This window comes from Alligator mississippiensis, chromosome 5 (assembly GCF_030867095.1).
Source record: "Alligator mississippiensis isolate rAllMis1 chromosome 5, rAllMis1, whole genome shotgun sequence".
Taxonomy (NCBI): Eukaryota; Metazoa; Chordata; order Crocodylia; family Alligatoridae; genus Alligator; species Alligator mississippiensis.
In genome coordinates this window covers 37,048,354-37,073,359 of record NC_081828.1, presented here as the reverse complement: position 1 = coordinate 37,073,359, position 25,006 = coordinate 37,048,354, and positions in this window count along the sequence as shown.

Below are 25,006 nucleotides of genomic sequence, written 5' to 3'. Positions count from 1 at the left end.
GTCATGGGTGCAGGCGGAGGATAGGCAGGATAGGGGGGCAACAACACCCCCTCAAGAAAGCCACAGGCCGGGCTACTCACCCCCGGGAGGGACGGCGGTGGCGGAGCTGGGACCGCAGCAGCAGACACAGCCGCCATTACGCCAGCTGTTTAAACAGCTGTTCCCGACAAGGGGAGCAGCTGAGCCAACTGCGGCAGCTGCTGCAGCTGCCGCGGGAAGTTTAAAAGCCCCGACAAACCCTGCGGTAGGGGGGAAGCCAGGTGAAGCCAGAGGAGGCGTGCAGCACGTCACTGCCGCTGCGGCTTCCCCAAAGGCAGAGCCTCAGGCAGGCAACTGGGCATCAGCCCAGCAGCTGAGGCGAGAGCCGGAAGCCCCGGTGGGGGCAGGAGGAGTGACCCCCAGAGGTTGCTGGGACCAGAGCAGCAACTCGGGAAGTTCCCCCATTCCCGAGGAGCAGTATTTTTGAGAACAGGGGAGAGAAGAAAGGAAAGGACCTGAGCTAGCGGCCGGGTCAGGCGGAGGCTGAGCCAGGCTGCCTGAAGACGACCGTTGGTCTCAGGAAGGCCTGTCAATAAGAAGGGCTGCAAGTAGCGGCGGATGACCATCTCATCAACAACGACCGGTTGGCGAGTGGATGGGGTGTAGGGGTGGCGGAGCCCCGTGGAACATCTGAGGACCCAACCGTGAGTACCCCCCTTCACGTCGGGCAAGCCCCTCTGGCAGAAGATCTCCACTGAACCCCTCCTTCGAATCACTTAACATCCAAGTCGTGGCAGGTGGGACGAGGGGGAGGGGCTACCAGACGAAGGGTGGTACCGGACGTGAGGCCCATAGACGTCACAGTGGTGCATTGGCCGGGAAGCTTGGCGACAGCGTCAAGGCCCGTGGGGCAGAGCCCCACCTGGGAATAAAAAGACAAGATGCAGCCATCAGGGTTGTCCCAGGTGGACCTGTTAACTCAAGCGGTTCAGGCTATGGGGCAGTTGTTGGCGGTTCAGCAGTTACAGGGAGCGAATCAGCAAGAGTCGATACAGCGCAGTGCGGCCTTCTTCAGGATGCCCCGTATGACTAAGGACGATGACCCTGAGGCCTATATCGAGGCCTTTGAGCAGACGGCCATTCAAACAGGGTTGGACCGAAGCCAATGGGGCCACCAGCTGGGCGGCTTAGTAATCGATGAAGCCCAGGCAGCATACAGGGCACTATTCAGAGAGGAGGCCCAGGATTATGAAGTCGTCAAAGCTGCGATTTTGTATCGGCTGGAGATCTCCCCCGAGAGTTACCGGCAGGCATTCAGGGCGCACAAACCGAGGGAGAGTAAATGACCCCGGGGCCTACTGCAAACACTCCAGGACGCCCTGCAAAAATGGTTGCCAGTAGGCAAATTTGATCGTGCGGGGGTGTTGGACCAGATCTTACTGGAACAGTTCCTCTGGGACTTAGAGGAAGACACCCAGAGGTGGGTGTGGAGGCATCAACTGCAGTCCACTGAGGAGGCCTTGCGCCTAGCAGAGGCCTTTTCGAACTCGGAGAAGGAGAAAGGGAGTGGACGAGGCTTCCGGGTCTCGAGAGAAGGCTCGGGGGGCAAGGCAGAAAGCCGGGCAGCCCCAAGGAGGACTGCCTCAAAGGGGGTAGTTTGTTATAAATGTGGATGCACAGGACACATCTCCCGGGACTGCGGAATGGGGCTGAGCGAGCTAAGCCGTGGTCCTGTAGCGTTCCTGCCAACCAAAGAGAAGGTCATGCAGAAGAGCACGGGGGAACCCATGGACTGTAGTGTGGGGTTCACCAACCCAGAAGAAGGGTGGAACCGTCCCATGGTCACAGCCTGGGTAGGCGGTCGAGCAGTGCGAGCAATATTAGACACAGGATGCTCTCAGTCCCTGCTTCGGGCAGACCTAGCTCCGCTGGGGAAAAAAAGAGAGGCAGGGATCATCAATATGACCTGCATTTTAGGTGGGGAAATGCAACTTCAATGCTGTTATGTACCTGTTAGGGTGATGGAGTTCCGAGGCGAATTACAAGTGGGCTTGGCTCCCGCCCTAGCCTGCAAGATGATCCTGGGCCATGAATGGGAACCCTTCTACAGGGTGTTAGAACGGGTGCAAGCCACGGAGGAGGAGAGGAGGCGAATTAGAAGAAGGGACGGATAGGCGGCAGAAAACTCGGAGCCTTCCTGTTAGGAAGGTGGGGAAGGCATTAGTGTGGAATCCCTGGTGAGCGCGGCACAATTCTGACAAGCTCGACGGGAGGACCAGGAGCTCCAGTGGCTGGGGACCAGTGACCCTGGAGAGGGAATGTCTAGGAGACAGGAGGCCTTCGAGGTAATAGGCGGGTTGTTATATTGGGTACAGCGGGAAGAGGGAGGCAAATTGAAAGGGAGGCAATTGGTGGTTCTGTCTCCCCTATGTCACCGTGTTTGGAGGCTGGCCCATGCCTCGCCGCTAGGGGGTCACCTGGGGCGTACCAAAACCCGGGCTAGATTGGCCCAAGAGTTTTTTTGGCCACACCTACGTGAGGATGTGGATCGGTGGGGAGCCGCATGCCCGGAATGTCAGAAGGCTCAGGAGTGGGGGCCACCTAAGGCACCCCTGAGACCCATGCCGATAATTGAGACACCGTTTTCTAGGGTCGCCTTGGACGTAGTAGGTCCTCTTCCGAAGTCGCACAATGGCTATCAGTACATACTGGTCCTGGTGGATTACACTACCCGATTCCCGGAAGTGGTCCCGCTGCACTCCATTACAGCCCCAAAAGTAGTGGAGGAGCTTCTTAAATGGATAGCCTGGGTGGGCATTCTGCAAGAAATACTGACTGATCAAGGAACTAACTTTATGTCAGGGGTGATGAAAGCCCTTTGCAATACCCTGGGCATCACGCAACTAAGAACATCGGTTTACCATCCACAGACCAATGGCCTGGTGGAAAAGCTAAATGGTACCATCAAACGGTTGCTGAGGCGTTGTGCACAGGAAGATCCCTGACGGTGGGATACCCTGCTGATACCTCTACTGTTCGCCCTGCGGGACGCTCCCCAGGAATCAACCCACTATTCGCCATTCCAATTAGTGTATGGCCACAGCCCTAGTGGCTTGCTGCAGGTGGTCCGCGAAGAGTGGGAACGACCGACGGGGTTGGGGGTCTCCGCGGAAGAGTACCACCGGGACCTGCAGGATTGTATTCAGAAGGCCCAATGGATTGCACAACATAACGTGAGGGAGGCCCAAGAATGGCAGGAGACCCACTACAACAGGAGGGCGAGGCCCTGCACCTTTCAACCCGGAGACCAAGTCTTGGTCTCGATACCGACCACTTTCAGTAAGCAGCTGGCGATGTGGCAAAGGATGTTCACCATCATTAGGCAAGTGGGGCCAGTGGACTACGAGGTGCGTAAACCGGGTCACCGCCAGGAGCAGCAGGTCTATCATGTAAACCAGCTGAAAGAGTGGAAGACCCCTCAAGGCTGGATAGCCCAAGAAAAGGCAGGTGAGGGGGATCTAGGGCCTCTTTGTCCAGGGTTAGGACGAGCCGTCCCAAAGAAGGCCATCCACTTGAGTAACGAGTTAAATAATCGCCAGCGACAGGAACTATTGGCTATAGTTGAGGAGTTCCATGAGGTGTTCCAAGAGAGTCTAGGGAGGACAGCTAGTATCCAGCATGAAATAAGAACGCCAATCGGTACGTTGGTAAGAGAGAGATGGAGGCCGATACCCCAGCAACGGCAGCAGGAGGTACGGCGGGAAGTCGTAAAGATGCAGGAGCAGGGGATTATACGGCCCTCTCATAGCCCATGGCGTAGCCCCATCGTGCCGGTATCTAAGCCCGATGGCTCCCTCAGACTGTGCATCGATTTTAGGAAACTGAACGCCTTAACAATGTTTGACGCCTTCCCAATGCCCTATGTGAGCCACCTCATCGAGAGGATTGGAGAAGCTCGATACATATCCACCCTCGATCTGGCTAAGGGCTACTGGCAGATCCCGCTGCGGCCCAGCAATTGCACCAAGACAGCATTTGGAACTCCTTGGGGCCTGTTCGAGTTTGTGAGAATGCCCTTTGGCCTTAATGGAGCGGCCGCCACCTTCCAAAGGTTAATGGAGACGCTACTAGCTCCCCATGCAGCTTACGCTGCAGCGTATATTGATGACATCATCATCTTTACCTCTAACTGGGAGCAGCATCTAGGGGCCCTGAGAGCGGTCCTAGCAGAACTCCACACAGCGGGTTTAATGGCTAACCCTAAGAAGTGCAAGTTGGCGGAGAGGGAAACAGCCTATTTAGGGTTATGAGTAGGACAGGGAACAATACGCCCCTTGGCCAATAAAATCAGGGCCATAAGTCAGTTTCCGGAGCCCCGGACCCATAAACAGTTACGCTCCTTCTTGGGGCTCATTAACGGGGTGTAGGGGTGGCGGAGCCCCGTGGAACATCTGAGGACCCAACCGTGAGTACCCCCCTTCACGTCGGGCAAGCCCCTCTGGCAGAAGATCTCCACTGAACCCCTCCTTCAAATCACTTAACATCCAAGTCATGGCAGGCGGGACGAGGGGGAGGGGCTACCAGACGATGGGTGGTACCGGACGTGAGGCCCATAGACATCACACTCTGCTATAGGATAGAACTGTCCTCAACAGTACTATCCTACACAGAGTTAATTAGTTTACTGTGCTCTAATACCAGTGCACATGTAGGTTTTGACACCTGTGACACTTTACTGCAGAGCTAATTAGTCTGCTCTGCAGTAAAGTGCATTTGTAGATGCACCCTAAGGGTAAAATCCTGGCTCTGCTGAAGTTAATATCAAAATTCCCACTTATTTTGACCAAGCCAAAATTTGGAGTGCTTCATATTGCCCCCATACTTCTCTGTTTCTCACGTGAAATAGTTTACTTTATCTAATTTTATCTTTTAAAAAAATCTTAAAAACTGGCATCAGAGAACAAGTTAGGATGTTAATTTGAAATGCTGTGATGCTTTTCCTTATACGTATAAGACATTTTTGTCTAGCATAGCTATGGAATGTTTTTACATTTTCTACATTAATATTCTAAAATCATAATTATTTTTTGAGAATCCGAGTGTTTAGTATATACAACGATAGGCTTTTTTTAAAGAAACATAGCTTACCAGTCAGGTGTTGTCATTATGCCCCATGTCATGTCCAATCTTCATTACAAAATGTATCTTCATGAGTGGAGAGAGGAAGGAAGAACTCAAGAACAGTGTACCTTTTAATGAAATGCTCTGTTTCTCCTCACAAGTGAAGAAAAATGTCACAACAGATCAGACATTGTGAATTACACATGCATAATACATATTTTTTCCCCACTGTTTTTCCAAGTCAAAACTGATTATGATGTGCAAATTGAAAAAAAAATGATGGACAATCTAAAGTTTCTTAGGATACATTCATATTGAAGATACTGAATATTATTAAATGCAAGTTATGTCATCAGTCATAGAACCGTGTGTTATATATATTATGTATTAGGGCTATGCAAAGCTTCGGTCCCTGATTCGATTTGGCAGAGATTTGGCCCGATTTGGTGGCCGAATCTCCAAATCTGAATTGAATCAGGAGACCCTTTAATCTCTCCAAATCAAATTGGAACCCTCCGAATCAATTTGGAGAGATTCGGAAAGATTTGGTGATTTGGACATAGACACAGCCTTAAATGTTTTTTCTGTATACCTCAAGGTACCAGGTGGCTCATCACCGCTGCAATGCTGGGGTGGGTGGAGCATCCCATAGGAGCACAGTGGGGCTCCCCAGCGCGCTAGGCAGTAGGCCCAGAAGTGGACCAGAAGCACTTCTGTCCACTTCTGGGTCCACCAGAGAGCATGCTGGGCCCCCCCCCATCCTCCCGGCTTGGTGACTGGTGCCTCCTGGGTGTGGGGGGGCACCTGGGGTCCCCCTGTAGCCAAGTGCTGAGCTTGGGGGCAAGGGGGGGGGGTCCTGCGTGGACCTGGAAGTGGACTGGAACTACTTCTGGTCCACTTCCAGATTCACTGTCAAACACATAGAGGGCACCCCCTTCACTCCTGTGGTATGCTTCATCTACCCCAGCATCGCAGCATTCACAAGACATGCCTGGTACCTCATGGTATGTAGAAAAAACATTTAAAGCTGTGTCAATGGTTGAATCGCTGATTCTCCAAATCAGCGTCGAATCTTCAGATTTGGATTCGGCCAAATCGAATCAGGGACAGTGATCCAAATCAACAAATCGAATTGCTGTCCTTGATTTGGGCAGAATCAAAATCTGAATCGAATACGGCCCATTTCGCACACCCCTATTATGTATTACATATGGATATGGCTTGACTCTCCTCTCACTCTTAATTTAAGTTAGTAAACATAACAGCAGACTCAAGTCAAATGAACTAATACGTTTCAAAATTATTTATGATGGGGTTTAGTCAAAATTAAAGTCAACTTATTCTCAAGAGCCTCTGGGTCCAAATTTTGCTGTCATCTGTAGTAACTTTTTTTCCCCTTCCCAGTGACAGTCCCTTGTGTATCTTTGAGCACAATATGTAGTTCATAGTTATTATACTTCCCCAAACTAACATACAACAGAAAGAAGAGGCATATATAACATCCAAAGAGCTATATTCACAAGAGGTGTATCTACACATAAACTTTAATATGCATTAGCCTATTTTAATGCACATTAAGGCTAGGGACAGACATTACACATAAACTGGTTTAAGTGATCAGAAACTGGTTTACACCTGTAACAGAACAGATGTTCAGTACACATAAACTAGTTTGAAAATGGCTGAAACCAGTTTGAGATAAACCTGGTTGAATGTAGTATCAGACTTAACTGATTTGACTCAAACTGGTTTATGCAATGTCTGTCCCAGACCCCTTGCTGGTTTAAGATAAGCCAGGGGCTGCTTTGAGTGGAGAGGATGCTTCACCAGCATGCAGGGTGACAAGAGGAAGGGAAGCCCAGGTAAGCATCAACATCCTGGGAATAGGGGGCCACAACTGTCCTGAGAGTGGGAGGGAGGCACGGGCACCCTCAGGAGGCCTCAGGTGCCTCTACACTAATGCTCGTACTATGGAGAGTAAGCAGGAGGAACTGTGCCTCCTGATTGTGAGTAAGAACCCAGACTGGAACCAAATTCCCAGGGAAGTGGTCCTCACCCCTATCTTGTGCAAATTCAAGAGGAGGTTGGATGATCCACCTGTCTGGGGTCTTGTGAACCCAGCATTCATTCCTGCCTGTGGTAGGGGGTCAGGCTAGATCAGGGGTGTCCAACCTTTTTGAATGTGGGGCCGGATCATGAACTTTTTATCACCCAGTGGGCCTGCGAGCCATATTCAAAGATGTCACAGGAAGTGGTATTATATCAGGAAGTGATGTCATGTGACCTTTGACACCAATGAAGTTGCAGGGGTTGACATGGTGCTGGTTGACATGGCATGCATGCCCGGGTTGACATGGTGCTGCAGGAGCCGCTTGGCTACAATCAGGTTGACCTGGTGCTGGAGAAGCCACGGGGCCAGGCCGGGGTTAACCTGGGGCCTGCCCGGCCTGTCGGTGCCATGCCCGAGTTGACATGATGCTGCAGGACCCGTCTGGGCAGAACCGGGTCAGCACCAGCTAGGAAAAGCAGCCTGCACCTGAAGCCGGCTTCCCATGTGCTGCTGGGGATGGGAGGAGGCCGGCCAGGTCTGCACCGGCCAGCAGTAGCAGCAGTGGAGCCGTGTGCCACTCAGGACTGACGGGTGCAGGCTCGTCCCGTCCTGAGCAGCACATGGCTCCATCGCCACTTCTGCTGGCCGGTGTAGACCTGGCCGGTCTTCTCCCATCCCCAGCAGCATGTGAGAAGCGGCCCCCTCAGGGCCTCGTGCGTGGGCGGCTGGGCCCGGAGAGCTGCAGTGCCCAGGGGGAGACTGGCTGGGGGAGCAGGCGTCGCCTTGCTGTGGGGCAGGGCAGGGCAGTGGGGCTGGCTTGAAGTGGGGGGTGAGGAGGCAGGCGCGGTCCGGCACTACCAGCGGCCACTGCTTGGCCTCCTGTGTGGGGCCGCTCTCCCGGGCCCCACGGGGGTAAGCAGCTCCCCTCCCCTTGCTGCCAGCTGGGGCCTGCAGGCTGGCCCTGCCCTCCTCGCCATGGCCCCGCCGCCGCGGCTCCTCATTCCACAGTGCTCCCTGCCCACCTCAACATGCTCCCTCTGCGCTCTCTGCCCACTTTGCCACTGCGGCTCCGTGCTCCGCAGTGCTCCCTACCTGTCTCACTGCGCTCCCTCCACACTCTCTTCCCGCCTCACCACTGTGGCTCCATGCTCCACAGCACTTCCTGCCTGCCTCGCTGTGCTCCCTCCATGCTCAATGCCTGTGTCACCACTGCGGCTCCATGCTCTGCACCACCACCACCGCTGCCGCCGCTCCGCAGCACTCCCTGCCCACCTTGCCACCGCGGCAGCTCCACACCGCCACCGGCTCTGTGCTCTGTGCTGCTGCAGCTCCGCTCTGCAAGGCGCCACTGCTGCTGCTTTGTGATCCGTGGTGGCGGTGCTACTGCCACCGCGGGCCAGATAAAATGGCTTGGCAGGCTGCATGGCCTTATTTTGGACAAGCCTGCACTAGATAATCTGTTCAGGTCCCTCCTGACCCTAGCTACTATGAAACTACAATGAAACTATGAAACTTAGTAGGGCTCACAGAAACCTGGTGGGAACCTACCTACGACTGGGTGTCAGGCATTCGGGGATACACCCTATATAGAAGAGACAGGACAAAGGGAAAAGGTGGGGGAGAGGTTGCGCTCTATGTCAAAGAGCACCTCACATCATCAAGGGTTAGCTTCAGGTTAGAGGAGGGTCGGGCAGAGACACTATGGGTCAAACTACAGTGGGGGCATGGTGAAAGGGACCTTATGGTGGGTGTCTACTACAGACCACCCAACCAGGGGGAAGAGCTGGACTAGGACTTCTCCAGTCATCTTATGGAGGTGGTTAGGTCAAGGGATGTTATTGTCATGGGTGACCTAAACTACCCAGGCATTTGCTGGGAGGAGCAGACAGCCAGGTCTGACTGCTCACATAGGTTCCTGGCTGTATTACAGGACCTTCACCTTATCCAGGAAGTGCACAGCCCCACTAGGGGTAACACCTTGCTGGACCTGGTCCTGGCCACGGGGGATGACCTGGTGAGGGGACTGCAGGTCCTTGACCACCTGGGCAATAGCGATCATCACCTGCTGGATTTCACTATCCAACGCAGGGTGTCAAGGGCTTACACCAAGGCTAAAGCCCTTGACTTAAGAAGGGCCAACTTCAATGAGCTTAGGAGACTAGTGGGGGAAGCACTGAGGGCCCAGAAGGTAGAGGAGATGGGAGTCCATGAGGGATGGTCGTACCTTAAGGGGGCAAGCTTCCAGGCCCAAAGGATAACAGTCCCTGAGAGAAGCAAGGGAGGTAAGAGTGCTCAGAAACCCCATTGGCTCAGTAAGGGCATTCAGGAATGCCTGAGGACTAAAAGAGGGGCATACAATTAGTGGAAGGGAGGAGCGATCACCAAGGAGGAGTACTCCTCCTCTGCCCGGGAGTGTAGGAGGGCTATTAGGAAGGCCAAGGCAGATGGAACTCAGGCTAGCGTCCAGGATTAAGGACAAGAAAAAGTCCTTTTTCAAGTACATTGGGAGCAAGAAGAGGGCACCAGGCGATGTAGGGCACCTGCAAGACACAAACGGTAATCTTGTGGCTACGTCAGACAAGAAAGCTGATATTTTTAACAGTTTCTTTGCCTCTGTTTTCTTGAACAGGGTCTGGGATATCCCACCTACCAGAGGTAGGGACAATCTTGGGGATAGCTCTGTCACGCCTTCAGTCAGTGCAGATGTAGTTAGGGATCTTCAATTTCGACATTTTTAAATCTGCAGGTTCGGATGCCCTCCACCCAAGGGTGTTGAGGGAGCTGGCAGGGGTCATCGCAGAGCCCTTGGCCCGGCTGTATGAGCATTCGTGGTCATCTGGCCAGGTGCCAGGGGATTGGAAACTGGCTAATGTGGTCCCAATTTTCAAGAAGGAGAAGAAGGAGGACCCAAGCAACTATAGGCCTGTAAGCCTCACCTCGGTGCTCAGGAAGATCTTGGAAAGGATCATCAAGGAGCACATCTGTGGGGGGCCTGCAGGGGAGATCATGCTGAGGGGCAATCAGCATGGGTTCATCAAAGGCAGGTCCTGCCTGACCAACCTGATTGCCTTTTATGACCAAGTAACTAAATCCTTTGATGATGATGTCACCATGCACGTAGTCTTTCTAGACTTCAAGAAGGCCTTTGACACTGTCTCTCACCCCATCCTCATCAATAAATTAAGCGACTGTGGCATTGATGCCTGCACAGTTGGATGGGTAAAAAATTGGCTGATGGGGCGCACCCAGAGAGTAGTGGTGGACAGGTTTTACTCAAACTGGTGAGATGTGAGCAGTGGGGTACCCCAGGGCTCGGTCCTCGGGCCCGCACTGTTTAATATCTTCATCAGCGACTTGGACGAGGGGGTGGAAAGCACGCTGTCCAAGTCTGCTGATGACACTAAGGTGTGGGGCAAGGTGGACACACTTGAAGGGAGAGAGAGGCTGCAACTAGATTTAGACATACTAAAAAAGTGGGCAGATGGGAATAGGATGGGGTTCAATGTAGACAAATGCAGGGTGCTGCACCTTGGGAGAAGGAATCCACAGCACACATACAAGCTGGGGAGTTCCCCTATTGAAAGCACAGAGGTGGAAAGGGATCTTGGAGTCATTATTGACTCCAAGATGAATGTGAGCCGCCAATGCCAGACCACAGCAGCAAGGCCACCCATACCTTGTCATGCATCCAAAGGTGCATCTCAAGCCGGTCCAGAGAGGTGATCCTCCCCCTCTATGCGACTTTGGTCAGGCCGCAGTTGGAGTACTACATCCACTTCAAAAGGGATGTGGCCAGCCTGGAGGGGGTTCAGAGGAGGGCCACCCGCTTGGTGAGAGGGCAGCAGGACAGACCCTATGAGGAGAGACTGAGGGACTTGAACATGTTCAGCCTCACCAAGAGGAGGCTGAGGGGGGATCTTTTGGCTGCCTACAAACTCATCAGGGGAGATCAACAGCAAATAGGTAGAGCCCTTTTCTCCCCAGCACCACCTGGGGTGACGAGGAACAATGGTACTAAGCTGATGGAGAACAGGTTTAGGTTAGAGATCAGAAGGCAATATTTTGCAGTTAGGGTAGCCAAAATCTGAAACCAAGTTCCCAGGGAAGTGGTCCTCGCCCCTACCTTGAGCAAATTCAAGAGGAGGTTGGACGATCACCTGTCTGGAGTCTTGTGAACCCAGCATTCATTCCTGCCTGTGGCAGGGGGTCAGGCTAGATGATCTGTTCAGGTCTCTCCTGACCCTAACTACTATGAAACTAAGATACCCCCTGCACCCCAGCATACTCTCTGGCCTGGGTGGGGCTCTCTGCTCCACAGCAGGGCTGGCCCCTCCCCTCTGCTCCCTGGTCAGAGCTCCAGTAGACACTTGCAGGCACAGAGGGTTTGCCTGGCTTCCCTGTGCTAAGCAGGGATTATTCTCCCCTCCCCCCTGCCTTACACAGACACCTCAGCATTAGCTAGCAGACCACATGCTGGCTACGGTCCGTGCTGTGGGAGACAACAGGCAGACAGGGTTTTTGGAGCTAATCAATAGGTAGCTTAATGTCCTTTCTTGGAAGAGCTTTTTAAGAAGAGCTCCATTAGTTAGGCTTTGTTTTCTAAATGGATTGATAAACACTGAGTTAGGGGTGATAAACATTCCCTGATGGGCTGCTTTGGGGTGTTGGGGGAGAATTATCAGAGCTTCCTGTTGGGGTCTGGCCACACCCCCCTCAGCTCAGACCTATGTAAAGGAAGGGAGGGCTGCTGTAGCACCCCTTGGCTTCTAGCCTGAGCCACTGCAGGCATGTGCCTCCATTTTTGGGATGTCTGTCCAGTTACAAAACTGATTCAGCCTAGCCAGGTTATACTAACCTGCAAAGATTGAATCAATTCAGGCGTAGACTTTTTGAATATCTGTCCCTAGCCTAAACGATCACAAAAAAAAAAATGCGCTTTCACTAATGCACATTAAAGTAAGCTAATGTGCCTTTTTCTAGTACTTCACAATGGAGATACTAAATTTAATATGCATTACCAAAAGCTTATTAATGAATGTGTAGACTTGTCCAAGGACTGCTTCTGTTACTCATTAGTATACAGTGGGGTCACCAAGCCTTTCAGTAGACAAAGCAATAAGTGAGTTCTTTCTCTCATACAGAGAATAGCGCCACTTCTCCACCATGAAAAATGAAGGGGAAGATATTGCATTCATACTATCAGAGGGCACACTGGTCACATTCCCCAGAGGTGTGGGAGGCATTGTGCTGCCATAAGATCCCCCTTGTGAAATGTGGTTTTGTATACAACTTTTTGTGAGTTTATCAGTCCTTTGTATAAGGATGAGATTCACACTGGCCATTCACATCCCCCCTAACACCAATACCCAAACCCCACAGTAGCCCAGGAAACATTTGGAAAGCTGGAACTTGAATATCCTATTACAAAGAAAGAAATCTACCTTTGGATTCCATCTTAATTACTGCAGAATGCCAGAATGGACGAGAGTGAAGAATCTTGTCCATGGTACCAATACTGATTTTCATTCTTCATTGACTTAGCTGGAATTTAACACCTTGTATTAAATTGCTAAAGGTTAAATCCTGCTGCCCTTATTCAGTAAGAATTAGTGAGCTTTAATAATGGCTAACATTAGGCTTTTGGGGCAATAATGTCCTGTAACCAGTGACATGAGGTTCCTGTGCAGTACAAAATTTAGTCTGGTATATCCAAATGGATTGTCAAATTCCTGTCTAAGGAGAATGGGCTTTTAAAAAATGAGTGTTTCAGTCCTAACATCCTGAGGTATTTCTTAGTAAGTGACTTCTCTTATTTAAAAAAAAGAATTGAATCTTGTTGTAGCAGGGTTGGAACAAGCCCAAAGAAAATGTCCATTATATGTGTGCATGGGTTTGTACAGTACATCTAGTCCCCAGTCGCAGCTAACTCAGAGGTATATTTTGTATTTCAAATTACCTGTGGTATAATTAATATATTTTTCATTGGAATTACATTCATTTTACTTTTATACCACTCAGGATATGACAGTCTCAAGTTTTGGATGCACCTTTTAAAAAACCATTATGACTATATTAACTCAAAAAGTTATTTGTGCATACATAATTCATACACTTTTATGGCCTGTTCAATGTCTTCATTTTCCTTAATAAAATCACTTATCAAGTGTCAGGAAAACAAGTTTTAGATGAGGCGTACATATTTATGCTAAAACCTTTTCTGTCTTAATTTAAATAGAACTGTTTGAATAAATGAGCACCTTAAGGTAAAATAGCAGAAAATCCACATTTTTGCTGTTATAGAGAGCAAACACTGTGTTTTGCCCATATTAGTCACTGCCCTAGAAGGTACAAATCCTCCTTTTCCTAGCCTGTACCTATTTTCTCCCATTCAGCTGGAAAATAGCTCTTAAAAGTTCAGGCTATAAGAAAATGTATCTAGCCAATCTAATTACATATTAACATTGCACTGTTGTATAAATCAGATGGATGGCACAGGAAATTGTGTTGTGTTATCTTCATTCAGTTGTTAGACTGCTAAACAGAATTGTTTATCCCTTTGCTCCTCTGAATGCAAGGTTTGCTTTTCCTGGGTTTGCTGCATTTGACTAATCTGCTTTTGTGGCAGTCTTGAGAGCATTGTCTAGAGATTTCCCACTCACCTGCTCTTCCCTCTGTAAACCTGGCAATAAGGCAGTGGAATCTTCCCTTGTCACTGGTCACAAATGTGTCAGAGATAGACATCTGGAAATCAGGCTCCCCAGGGCCACATTACTACCCCATTTCTGGGCTTGGTATGTGCAGAACAGGAATGCATACACAAGTCATGCTTCTCAGAAGTGGTCTTGGACTGCCAAGGAAATGACACAGGAATTCCCTCTGTAGACTTCTGCCCATACTAAAGGAAAGGGGGCAGGATGCAGTCATGTTTTTACCCCTTCTTTATCATCAGCATGGCTGGATAGGCACACAGGGGTATGCAGCATGCACTCGATGTTGCAATGGGGTTCGTTCAACCTATACTTTGAGGACTTCTGGGAAAAATTGTGTTTCACTGATCCACAATATTTCTTGGGCTGGGCCTTATAGGCATAGCTGAGCCAGAACTAGTCAAGGTTGATTTACAACTCAGAGCTGTTTACGTACTTAAAATAATACCTATATACAAGGATCACTTCATCCACCCCTGAAATACAGCCATCTCTGGCTAGTCAAATACTCTGTCTGGTTAACAATATACAGCAGCACAACACTTGACACAAGTGAAATGAAGGAGAATTGAAAACTAGAGGCAATTTATGTTGGGATATGGTATACACATGCCTAGGACTGTAGTAGGATGAACTCTCTCATGTTTAAAATATGCAAAATCATTAATGAATCTCAGAAGTAAAGAGATGTTAATTGTGGGTCTTACCTAGAAAGAGTGAACTTCTACAAGCACAGTGCTTCTTGGTGTGAAGTCAGTATTGATTCATTTGGACAAGTTCCACTAACTGAATCAGTAACCTAGAATTTGACACACAAGCTCCATCAGCTGTTGTACTAGTTAAACCTTAATTTTTAAACACTTGTGATGCATGGGACAGCATCTCCACTCTAGAGAAATCTCAGCTACAGGATACCAGTCATAGATAGGAGTGTTTCTGTATCCAGCCTCTATTTTGCTAGAACGGTTTTGCTACAATAAATATTAAAGTGAAAGCCCACTGAGGATGCTACAAGAAAAGTCCTTTAAGCATGAAGTGTAATAAAACCAATATGGTTCTTTGCAAATTAAATGATCTTTTACAGCAGTTGTGCAAAAAACCTTATAGAAACAAATAGAAATTATATTATTTCTATGAACCATCCTCTAAACTACTATAGGAGAAATTAAAATTGGATTTTTAAATTATATTCTATAAGACAGTCCAAAAACATCTATAGAAGAGTTACAGTTAAATTCCTTAAAGGATCTTCCCCTCATCAGAAGTTTCAGTTTCCATACCAGAGACATGGCTTGAAAGCATGAGCCTTTCTTGGACAGTATTTAGTTCTGATAACCACAGGTGCATATATCTGAATGTATTATGTATAATTACATGCACCTGTGGTTATTTCCAGGAAATGTGCCTTCCTTTAGGCATACACATGTGTGTGTGTGTGTGTGTGTGTGTGTGTGTGTGCATGCAGATCTAGGCATTCTGATAGATGCACCCCTGCATGTCTGACTCCCCATATTTGCCCCACATCACTTCAGCTGTCTCTACAGAGATCAACCCATAATTACACATGTGCATGTGTATTTAATCTGGTGTGAATACAAATATTGGGGCATGGGAAAACTTTCCATTAAAGCCAGTACAAAGAATCATGACACAATGCAACGGGCTAGGACTGTTTCTTGCTATGTGTGTACAGTGAGACTCTTATTTGGTGGCTAGAAAACTCTAGGCACTATTTTAACAAGTAGTAGTTAGTTGAGGAACTAGCCTCATTTTGAAGGGCTAGTGTGAACTCTCTGACACCACTGTGAAAAAGGTTTAGTTTAAAATAAGGCTTAAGTCACTTACGGTGATGCAAACTGAGCAACTCTATTGAAGGGAGTAGAGTTACTCTAAGGGTCTTGTTACATGTTACACCTTATGCTGTGAGCTGCACAAATGTTGATGCGTGTTAGTGCTAGTTTGGAGTTTGGAGCAGTCACATCCTTAGTCTAGAAACCTTCTTTGACTGCCCCCCACTTGCATAGCTGTGACTTGCCACTAGCCTGATGAACGGGAAAGGACTAGGTCACTAGGAGTTGTAGCTATGAGTTGCCACTTAGAGGGCTGGTGAGCAAAGACAGGCTTCTATCCCTGCTCTGTGGGCAGGGGTGTGAGAGATTCTGGAACACTGGAGGACTTCAGGTTGGGCGGCACATCTGCGGGGACTGACCACACTGTAATGGAACAGGAGGTGGATAGTACCCATCAGAGATAATCCTGTTCTAGAGTGGTGTAACTTTAAGCTGCATAATGAGTACTTAAAACCAGGTTAAGGTGTTTATGTGCAGACAATGCCCTTACATGTTAATTTTAGGTGGCTCCTGGAGCTCTTAACCCCTGGATTGTCCACACATTAGCACATGAAACTAGTTTTAAGCACTCTTTTAGCATCTAAAGGTATGCCACTGCAGCATAGGTTTATCTTTGATCTATGTTACCAAGCACATGTTACACTAAGGCAGGGGTGGGCAAAATACAGCCCACGAGCCAGATCTTCCCACTGAGGGATTCTGTCTGTCCCACAATGGACTCCACCCAACCCAGGTGTGGAGGTTGGCAGGGGGCAGCTCAGGCTGTGGTGTGTGCAACTGGTCCTGCCATCTCAGGGCAGGGGGTGGCACAGCAGTTACACTCAGCTTCCCAGCAGTCCCTGTGTATGTGGCTCACTCTGACCAGCTACCACTGCCAGTCTGCCTTGCACCCACTGCTAGGGTTCTGAACAGAGTGGGCCGGCAGACAGGTTCTCCACGGAGACTGCTGTGACCCCTGCAGGCAGGGCATGCTCAGCTGGGTGGATGGGACAGGGCTGCAGGTTGGGAGCTGCATCCAGGAGTGGGATGGGGTCGGGGCCAGGGCTGGGATCATAGGCAATGACAGCATGGGGCCAGGGCCTGAGGCAGATCTGTTCTCTACACATCCCTGTGATCTGCTCTCCAGATGTCCCTGCCCTGTGGGACCTGCATCTGTCAAAGGGACATGCAGGATGCAGATTGCAGCCCTACCCCGGGCCCTGGCCCTGTGCTATCACCACTGCATGATCCCAGACCCACCTCCATTCCACTCCTGGACACATCTCCCTGACTGCCCAGCCTCATCTTATCTGCCTGGCCAAGGGCACCCTGCCCATGGGGATCCAGCTGGTCTTCATGAAGACCCTGCACACCTGGCTGTCCACTATGTCCAGCACGTGGCGGGTGCAAGATGGATGGACCCAGGGCCAGATAGGATCAATTGCCTCTCCCCCATCACACTGTGCTGGGTCAGTACCTCCTCTCCCATCCCACAACAGTTCACCAAAACTCCTTAAGTGGGCCACCAGCCAAAATAATTGCTCACTTCTGCACTAAGTTGTAGCCACTCTAGGCTACACATTAGTGTACAACCCCTCCCACCCCCCCTCCCATCACTGACCCAGATCAGGCCCACTGCCCCCCCATGACTGAGCCACTACCCCCTGCCCCTCTCCCCCACCAGCCCAGACCAGTGTGCTGCTCCCCACCCCCACAAATCCATGCTTACCTCCTTCATCCCTCCAGCTTACCTTTGGCTGCCAGTGATGTCCCAGAGGAGCACTCAGTGAGGGGGACCCCACCTACCTGGACCCCTGGGCTCAGCCCAGAGAAGAACAGCAGCCCAACACTGGCTGTGGCAGTGGCAGGGGCTGGGCAGGTGAGTTTTCCTTCCTTGACTGCTCCCCTGGGACAGCATCAGTATCCAAAAGTAAGCTGGAGGGGGCAGGGAGGAGCACCAGGGACAGGTGGGAAGACAGGGGGGACCCCAAGGGGTGGGTAGAGCTACCAGCTTGTATCAGTCTGCTGCCTCTTCTTCCCCCACCCCCAAGATTGGGCCTGTCATCCCCTGCCTGCCCCCACCCCTAGCAACCCAGATCCCCACTTGTCCTCTCCCCCCCCCCCCCGGATGTTCTGGCTTACTTGATGCTGTCCCTGGGGAGCAGACAGGGAAGGGGAACTTGCGTGCCCAGCCACTGCCACTTTCTGGGCTGGGCAGGCGGTCACAAGTAAGCTGGAAGACACGGGGCATGGATAAACCATGAAGGCCAGGGAAGGCAGTGGGGAGCCCCAGAAGTGGTGAGGTGAAGACGGGGAGTCCCTGAAAACAGGGGGACTGGAGGGAGCCCCGAGGGGTGTGGGGGAGAGTTCTGGGGGGTGGGGGGGAGAAACAGGGGAAGGCCCAGGGGGAGGGAGGCAGGGAGGAAGCCCAGAAAGAGAGGAGAGTGGGGGTATTCTTACTTTCTAGTCCTCAAGGCCCGTGCTGGCTTGAACATATGACTGTTCCAAACACGAACTAGCACTAACAGAGATCAAAGAAGTGCAACATATGAGAAGGCCCTAAATGAATTCAGAATAAGAATGGGTTTTGCAGTTTAAACCAGGTTTAATTAAATACCTTTTCAAAGTGTTTAACTGTGTGTTTGTTGGAAAAGGTTTTGGAAATATATTTCTCCTCTCACAAGCTCAGCCCCAGTTTTATTTGCATTTGAATTCTCTGGTGCTTGTTTTATGTGACAGAACAATAGATAAAGAAAGAAACAGAAGCAGCAGAGGCTGACACCTGTAGGCACAGGTAGTTTAAGAGCTATATAGATAAAACTGGGGGTTGGGTGGGGGCGACAAGTAGCTTGCTCATCCTGGCAGAACAAATTGCAAGCACACTGCAAAGCTAGAGTGCACAGGCACTTGAGTCCCACCACACTTCCTGCTCTGGTCTTTGCTTCTGATTGCATATCATGGGGTTGCCTATGTTTCTCAGGGTAAAAGCAATTTTATTTCGAGACCAAGAACTCTTTGCTGCAGTAGGATAATGAATTTTCCATCTGAGATAACAGTTGTGAAGATGAAATTAGCAGAATACATTAAAGTTGTAGCCTATTTTTGTTTTGTTTAAAGTCAATGGACAATTTATCTTTTATTTCAGCAATGAGAAGACTGGAGGTTATACACCTGAGGTCAGATTCTATTCCATCAATTAGGTGCACAAGTGGATTAAGCACATTGTATCTTATATTATATCCATTTTTGTAAATGAAACATAGAGCTCAGTACTGAAGTCTGGGGCAGTGAGTGGCTCAGAGCCTCTGAAAATGAGGCCAAACATGACTTTCCTAATTCCACACAATGAAAGAATGCACAATGAGGAAAAGAGCCCAGTTGCCCTTTTCCTAGTCCCCTGCCCTAATTGCTAGAGCAGTGGTTTTTCACCTTTCTAGACTCAAAGCCCTCCTCCATAACTTCTCTATATTTAGTGGTACCCCAGTTCAAAAACAAATTTATTTCTTAGAGTGTTTACTTTCTTGCACTCTGAAGCACCCTTAAAATGATCTCACAGAGTGGCAGAGCAGGCAGGACACCCTTGTGAGCGTGAGGGGGTGGTGCCGGGTGCTATCAGGGGCTGCACAGTGGGGCAGACTGAAGAGTTTGGTGTGGGTCATTAGACCCCTGAAGGAGGCAGCTGTCCCTGCACAAAGCAGAAAGTGGTGACAGTGGCTGCTGGAGGTATGGAGACTAGTGCCAAGGTCTTTTCCTGAAGGGGTAAATGTAGCCCCCACTTCCCCACTGTGGATGCTTCTTGAGGGACTTGCAAGCCAGGAGGTGAAGGAGAGAGCACTTCTTCCTTGCATAGGTGCTATGGCACCTGGGATGCCACAGCTCTCTGGTTAGGAATCACTGTACCAGACCAAAGGTGCTCAGAACTGCGGCCTGTGAGCCACATGAAGTTCCTCGCTGCTTTAAAATCAGCTTCTAAAATAAAACTATTTATTTCTTGCTTTCTGTTTTTTGGGTATCCTCAGTTCTTGCATATTCTTTGTTCTAAAAAGTCATTCTGTGACCAGTTATTATTTGAGGTAAGGCCTTTGCGCAGGCTTTGGGATATGTGCATTTGTATAGTTGTGTGTCCTGCTGTTATTAGGATTTTGGTTTGTGACATGAAGGGTTAGTGAGTTTGGCCACCCTTGCACTAGACCGTGTTTCTCCCTTGACAACACACAGAAATCTCCAGCTAAGGAAATAAGAGGAGGCATTAATATGTGGCCTCTGGATACAAAAGCATCAGAGAAATAATGATAATGGCAACATGTTAAAGGAGCAGCATCCTATATGTCAGTAGTGTAATGATGGGTGGGTGACTGGGACATGATACATAGGTGCTGCCTAAGGCAGGAGGCGGAGTACAGAATAGAATTGGGGGGTGGGGGGGAGAGGGTTGGGGGGGATAGGGGATGGACAGACACTTAGCCTTCCAACTTCTTACCTCCCTTCCATACCCTGAACCTTTCCTGCTGCAGTGCCAGCTCTGGATCCAGCAAATGGGGAAGGCAAAGCAGCAGTGTAGTGCAAGTTGTAGGAGCAGCAGCTGCAAATTCACTGCTGTGGGAGGGAGATGTCACCACCTATTTGGCTGCAGAAAATCATTGCTAAAATGGCTGCTTGACACACGTATCAGCAGCAAACAAAAGGAGATGACATCCTCCCTGCAGCATGAAATCTCTAGTCTTTGCCCCTGCACCATGCATCACCACCACTCAGGGCACCGAACTAGCCAGTGCACGTTTGCTGTATTTTGGAAGGGCAGATGTCTCATGTTGTACAAGGCTGATTTCTGTTTTAAAACTAGCTCCTGACAAATTATTAAAATATTTGTAATATAGTTGTATTTTTGACCATGCAAGCAGGTAGATATTGTTATAGCAAAATCACGCTGTTCCTTTAATTCTGCAATCCTGCCTCTGTGCTAGTGGAGATGTTGTCATGGAGATGAGGATCTGTGATAGTGTTGCTCCACTTTCCTGGCCTTGTTCTGGGACTGTGAGCAGAGGAATGCAGTGTATTGAGGTGGCAGGATTTCATCTCATGTTCAAAGAATGAATGTTATTCCTTTTATTTCCGTTAATTGCTTCCTTGGTTGGTCCTTCCCCCCCCCCCCAGAAAGCGTGTGCACACATGCATCGTGTCTGAGTGTATGCGATACAGGGAGGGACAGAAGTAGTGCTGGTGAATGTATATGTAAGATTCTGGATCAGTGATGTAATGCCTGCTTCACTGCACAGCAATGGCAGACTGAGCTGCACCCCCAAAACACTGAGGGCTGGATGATAGTTTAGAAATGTTTGCCACCTGGTGGTGACTGTTGACAAATGTGAGCAATGAGGCTTGGATGCTTTGCTTTCTCTTTGTTGGAACCCTGGTACCTCAACATTGATGTTCTCTGTATGGATTAAAACCAGTGTATTTGACTGTTGCTAGACACATGACGTAAGTCATGACAGAAAGGCTTCAGATGCAGTTGCCATCCGCCCTTTTGGTGAAATCTGAATTTTCATGCATCTATAAGCCTGCAAATCTGTTACAGAAAAGATGCATGTTTTATCCTTTAAATATATTAGAATTATAAAATAAATCAGCAATATTTTACTAAGTGCCTTAGTCAATTGGTAACCATTTTAATGAGGTGTGTGTAATAATATTTCAGTTGAGAATTTTTTTCACACTGAAAGCCAACTGCATTTAAAACCAGAAGACTCCATGTACCAAACCAGTTGTGTTGTGTTTTTTTTTACAATAATTCCATATTTCACAGAAAAGCGAATATGCTATTTTTCTTTTTTGGTGCCATTGCTTCTTCTTGATTCTGACCAGCAGATGTAAGCAGATGGCTTCAGTGAACACTATTTTTATATTTCAAGAGCCCTCTTGTGGACAAATGTGCCTGTCCATGTTACAGCTTTCAGAATTATTTCAATTTAATGTGGCTGTACAGTAGCTGTAATCTTTTTCATTTGATAGCACCACAAAAAACATCTTCTCTTTCTTTAATTTATTCTAATAAAGTGGAAGTATAATAACATAACAAAAGTAACATAATCCAGCATTACTTGTCTTGAAATGTTGTCACTACATTTGAGTTAATACAAACATTTTCTTTCAATATACAAATTCAAAATATGTAATTTAAATTAATACATTAGTCACTTCTTAAAGAATATCGTTATTGTATATTTTGAATTAACAGATAAAACATTTGAAAGACTACCTGATGAAGCTAATGACAGTGCTTTTTCGAGAATGTATCATATATTTCTTCCTTGTTTAGGAAAGAAATCAGAGTGAAATACTGTGTGCTATATAATGCACAGGGGACATGAATATATTATAAAAACTCGGATGGATGGATAGATGGACAGCTTAAGTGAGATTAGTATTTGAGAAGACTAATTATGTTGAAAGACTGCTTTACTGAGCACAGTTTAATGAGCACACTTGCTGTGCCTTAAGAAATCTTTGGTGTATAGAACACAGAAGAGGCTTTGCCTTTTTGAAATCTGGCACAAATGTCTTTACATGGCATTCAAAAAAAGCTTTTCTTATTCAATGAGTGATGAATCACACTATGTAAATAAGGAGATAAAACACTCCACAGCTGTAGCAAAAGTAGATGCGACTCTATTGGAAAAATGGAATCTGATTTCTACCACAGTTCATTTAAGGGGTTGAATCTATGCAAACCCTGTAGCAGCTAAGTGGTATTGTTTACATTGATGTTAAAGACTTACTGGAATAGAAGAAAGAGATTACTACCAAGCCATTTGTGGATTTGAAAATAAAACATTTCGTAACTGGATGTATGCTGTTTTTCTTATAGTCCAGTATTTGTGAATATATTGTCAGATTTTTTCTATTCAAACATAACTCCAAAGTGGCAAATGATTTATGGATGTTGACAACACATATTTTTGGCAGTACAAATGTTACATTAAATTCATGAGGGTTATGACTTTTTTCCATATGGAACTTTATATACCTCTGTAGAAAGCCTGGATGCACTTTGCATATAGACTGATTCCAAGAATGTGTAAGCTCGGGGGCATAAACTTGGCTTGGGAAGAAATGTTTCCTTCTGTCAATTAGTGATTTATTGGGCTGTAATGCTTTCTGAAGCAGTAATAATTGTTCAGATGGGATCAGACTGGATGAATCTTTTAAACCAATAGAGTGATTCTTTCATTCCTAAATTGTTAGCTATGGCTAACCTAGAAATAAATGCTACAAATGGAGGTCCAAAGCCAGTTTGTCTTTTCTGCACAAGAAGTCCCATAGAAGTCAAGTGGATAATTCAAATGAGTAAAAGGATTTACTGCATAGAATATTAATAGAAACAGTAGGCAAGTAAATAATGGTTCAAAAATTGTTAAAGAAAAATAGAATCTATGTATTTTTACTCACTACCCCCCCTGAAAATATCATATTTGCTCAAATATAAGATGGCCCTGAATATAACATGAGCCCCCCAAAATAGGATTCTATATATGGAAAATGTATAAATTTGATACAATTTTCTAGATATAGAATCTAATTAATAGAAATTTATCTTGAATTTGTCAATGTCCCCCTGCTATAGCAGGGAAAATAAATGGGAGGGGGCGGTCAGGTAGCCCTTTTGCCCTCTGTGTTCCCCAACTTCTTCCCCTGCAGCCCTTTCCCTCCTCCTTACTTTCAGACCTTGCTCTTCCTGAGCACATGAAAGCGAGGAACAAATTTGAAAAAAACTGACCTTGAAATAAACATAGCGATTTGCATATAGTACCCATAGACTTAGTTCAACCAGAAATGATGCATTTTAACTTTTTTGAAACTGCTGCAAGTTTTAGCATACTTTTTTTTAAACATACTTTCAAGTAGCATTTTAACACCTATTTAGAGCAAGTACAATATTTATTTGTATTTAGGTAAACGCACACACACACACACTCACCTAAATCTCTTATCAACCTGTCTTGTGACCAGTGTGGTTCACCTGACAGTCCAACACACACCTTTACAGTTATACCATTCTCATTCCTGTTACAATAACAGCGCTGCACATCCACACTCCTGCACGTCTGTGTGCCTGTCACCATCACCTTTTCCCATCACAATCACGCAAAGAACTACCTCATTACCCTGCTCCTTCCTGCCTCTGCCCCTCCCAACCTCTGCTTGTTCCTCAGTCCTTTCATTCATTGTCATAATTGTTATCATCACTGTCATTGTCTCTGTTGTCGCCATCATTATCGCTGTCTCCAGTGGTAGTCCCACCTCTGAACAGTCTGTGCCAGTCCTTTCTCTTTCATATTATCTCTGTCATCTCCTCCCCATTGTCTTTAACCATCTTTCTGTAGTATCATAGAATCATAGAATTTTAGAAAATTAGGGTTGGAAGGGACCTCTGGAGGTCATCAAGCCCAACCCCCTGCTCAAGCAGGACTGTCCCCAGCTAGATCATTTCATCCAGGGCTTTGTTGAGCCAGGTCTTAACCTCCAAGGATGGAGATTTCACCACCTACCTAGATAACCCTTTCCAGTGCTTCAGCATGCTCCTAGTGAGAATGTTTTTCCTAATATCCAAACCTAAAACTTCCCTTGCTGCAACTTGAGACCATTACTCCTTGTTCTGTCATTTATCATCACTGACAACAGTTTAGCTCCATCCTCTTTGGAACCACCCTTCAGGTAGTTAAAGGCTGCTATCAAATCCCCCTTCAGTCTTTGAAAAAATTATCAAGGCTGACATTTGTGAGAGCCCAGAAGGAAAAATTATGCTGAGGGGAAACCAGCACGGGTTCGTAGCAGGTAGATCATGCCTGACTAATCTAGTCTCTTTTTATGACCAGGTTACAAAACACCTGGATGCAGGAGTAGAGGTTGACGTCATTTACTTAGACTTCAGGAAGGCCTTCGATATGGTATCCCAATCCATACACGTGAACAAGTTAAGAGGCTGTGACTTGGATGACTGCACAGTCCGGTGGGTGGCGAAATGGCTAGAGGGTTGTACCCAGAGAGTTGTAGTGGATGGGTCAGTATTGACCTGGAAGGGTGTGGGCAGTGGGGTCCTGCAGGGCTCGGTCCTTGGACCCATACTCTTCAATGTCTTCATCAGAGACTTGGACAAGGGAGTGAAGTGTACTCTGTCCAAGTTTGCGGATGACACAAAACTGTGGGGAGAAGTGGACACACCGGAGGGCAGGGAACAACTACAAGAAGACCTGGACAGGTTGGACATATGGGCAGAAAGCAACAGAATGCAATTCAACAAGGAGAAATGCAAAGTGCTG